This window comes from Rhinopithecus bieti, unplaced genomic scaffold, assembly GCF_001698545.2.
Source record: "Rhinopithecus bieti isolate Rb0 unplaced genomic scaffold, ASM169854v2 scaffold_22439, whole genome shotgun sequence".
In the NCBI taxonomy this organism is placed as follows: Eukaryota; Metazoa; Chordata; class Mammalia; order Primates; family Cercopithecidae; genus Rhinopithecus; species Rhinopithecus bieti.
In genome coordinates this window covers 77,783-81,393 of record NW_016810838.1, presented here as the reverse complement: position 1 = coordinate 81,393, position 3,611 = coordinate 77,783, and positions in this window count along the sequence as shown.

Sequence of the window (3,611 nt, the reverse complement as noted above, 5' to 3'; positions counted from 1 at the left end):
CAAGGTGTACTAGTCAGTGGCTGGAAGCCACTGCACCCTAGTTCTTAACACATCAATGTTACCACCTTCCTCTTATAACTGATTTGCTCAGCAAGGGAAGATAAGTCTTATAAGAATATGTAGGGACAATGAGCTATCCTGATACTGAGCATAGAAGGAAAAGGTGGACATTACAAATTAGCATTTTTTAAAGAAGTATTTTAAAATGGTGTTGAGATGTCTTTGAAAGAGGGTGAAGTATGTTTGAAAACAAGGGAAAGACAGCATTTATGAAGAAAAACAGGGAAGTGTCATATTGAAGATCTTTGAAAATGTTATGATGTTTGTTTGAAGGAGGAAAAATATCTCTTGGATTTTGAACTTCTAGATTGCATGACTTAAAGTTTTCTAGATTATTGAGGGGCTGATTCTGTTCTCGAAATGTGATATGAATAGAGATTTAAAAAATAACCCCAAATATTATCCTTTTAAGTTTTTTGGTATATGTAATTTTAAAATTTCTATTTATTTCAATATATAACATTCCCTTTGCAGAAGGCCATGACACAGTAATAAATGTGGGTGTGTAGATCTATGTTTCAGCAGGGCAACAGCTAATAGGATGGAACCCTGAGTTTCCATGTATTCTTGCAATGCTGCTCACATTGAAGTTCATGAGGCGAGATTCTGCACTTCTAAGCTGGGACCTTTAACAGTGGGGGCCAGCATCATTGCTCATGAACTGCAGGTTTAAAACCATCGGGAAACAAGGGAGATCACGCAGGGCTGCATCCATGCATGCTTACCTTGAGCTGAATCCAAACGAGCACAGATCTGTTCTAGATCATCCTTTCTGATATCTACCTTTTAATAAAATATTTACAAAATATATAACTGAAGATTATACAAATAATCATTCATGTTATGCTTTGGTACTTTCATAGCTTTATTTTTACCCTTTTAAAAAAATACCTCTGAATGTATTTTACTGTATAAGAATCTAACCTTTTTTTTAATGATTAGACAATTGTTATAACATAATGTATTGAAAATTGATCCTTTTTATTTTTATATTAAATAAGTTGATTTAATTCTAAATCTATATGTATTATTGCAATCGTTGGGGACTTTATATTCTGTCCTGCTGCTCTGCCTGTTATATATTACATCTGTACTATAATATATAACTTTGAAGATCTTGAAATGATACCTACTGAACTCTTATGACAAAGAGTATAGATATTCTTCATGGCTCTTATTTTTAAATACTAGCTTGTTTTCTTGGTTGTATACTCATTTTTTGCTAAGCCAAAGTTGGCAGAAAAAATGAGATTCTTTGTGTTAATTTATATTAAAATACTCTCCAGGTATATTTACAAGTAGTTTTAAAATACACTAACTTAGGTTAAAGCACAAATACTATTATTACTTGTGATTTATTGAATTATGTCCCATAATCAGCATAATAAAATCTATTATTTTTCAGTGATGACTTCCACATTGCAAATTTTGATGTAGCTTCTCTTTCATTTCATATAAATCTAGATGTAGAAACAGCTACAACAAAAACTGGGGATTAAGTTATTGCAAATAGATTTTTAATAATTTGATGAGTACTTTAATGGCACAGCATTTAACACAGGTCTAGAATCTGCTAATTAGAAATTCAATCAAGTTCAGCCTTATTATGGAAAGAAAAACAAACAGATTGCCAACTGTTCTACAGATAAATTTTAAGTACTTATTGATACTTTTTGGTCTTTATCTTATGTGCAGTAGAATAAGATACACAAGGGTTTACATTGTTACTTTGTATTATCTTGGACAATTTTCCTGATGTCTCAGACTAATTTTAGGCTTCCAAAAACCGAGGATAGGTATATTCAACCCAAACATCTATTAGTGGATATTAAATGAGAAAACATGAGAGAAAGTGGGAGACCGTAATAGATGTTCATCACTTACAAATTAGATTCCTACACACAACCTCTCATGCTCTCTGGTAACAGATCTAGATGTAATAGTAATACTGTTTATAATAATATACTAATAATAAAGTATTAAATATACTTTAAATATAGTATTAAAATACTATAATAAGATAATAATACTGTTTACTCTAAGATAATGCATCTTACTAGGTAGACTTACAGAATGTGAATGAGTCTTTCCAAGGTACAGAGTTGTACCTCCAAAATGTTGTGAAGTGGGTAAAATTTTTCTCAGTTTCCCTCTGCATTTCACAATTCCTTGCCCTCACAGGAATTCAATCTCTTCCTCCTTCTCAGGCACACACTGGGATCCTTCTTCTCCATCCTTACTCTATCCAGGTGGATTGAGCTATTAACAGTGATGGCGCCACAGTCCGGCATGTTGACGTTTGAATAGGGAGGAAGATATCATGCAAGTCCATCTTCAACTGACACCTGTTATTCCCAATGCCTCAGTTTTCTCATTATTGGAAAAAAATGAGTCCATAGTAGAAGGTGTGGGTTGGAGGTATGATTATATTACATTTCGTTAACTTAATGGAAAAATAGCTAGACAGAAAATAAGATTATTTTAAAAGATTGGACAGGAATGTGGAAAACTGATCATGATACCTTAACTGACAATACAACTAATAAAATATGCAGTCACTTCCTTAATGTCTATATTTGTTCTAAATCATGACCTCTTTGGAGGAAGGTTTTGTATCTGTTTGACTGACAAATTGACTTCCCTAAATGGGACATGTAGGCACAAGATACACAGTTGTGGAATGAACAAACGTGGTTAAATACACATTAGGTGTAAATATGTATAACCAGTAAAACAATGTGAAAAATAAAAATAATGTGGGATAATGGATATTTTGCTCTTTTGCAAAATTTAAACAGTTGTATTTTTTATTTTTAAAGATAATAAAATATGAGATGAGATTTAAAATATACTCCAGCTCTAAAATATGAGCTAGATAGAGATAATTTGGAGAATAGAGGCCTCTCTGTTACCTCCAAAGTCCCATCATTGGTAATCACTTCAAGAACTTGCCTTTAAAGCGAAAACAGGGCTTTCTGCACCAGTGTCCTAGTTGTCCTTCATGAAACATGGTGTGAGCCCTGCCTTGCAACCACGAGGATACACTTTCCCCTAGGCTGTTTCCACGATGAACTTACAATTCTAATTTGTTTTCTTACATCTTCAAAACCTCAGCCTCGCTATTTCTTCCCATTAAGCTTGTGCTGATGCAATCTGCTTGATGTTTTATGTGGCAATAAAATGAGCACATTTAGATGATCATTAATCTATTTTAAAAGTTGAGGAGTGCCAGGGAGAACACTTATTTCTGTCTCATTTGGTATGTTGTTTAAGGCCAGGAATTTCTTGAATGTTTCTACAGTAACATATTACCAAGAAAGGAAAAAAGCATTGGTGTAAGCCTCACTTCATCTCGTGAATTACTGGCCTTGTAAAAATGATTGATTCTTTGAAATTAGATTCAAGTTCACAAAGAGTTTATCATTTTACTTTAGAAATCTGCTTAACAAATAATATCCAAAATAAGAAAACTGAAATTTATTAAGAAAATATGTTAGTGAATTTATAAAATTGCTTCTTAAAATAGTACAGTAAAATAATTTATCTTTTCT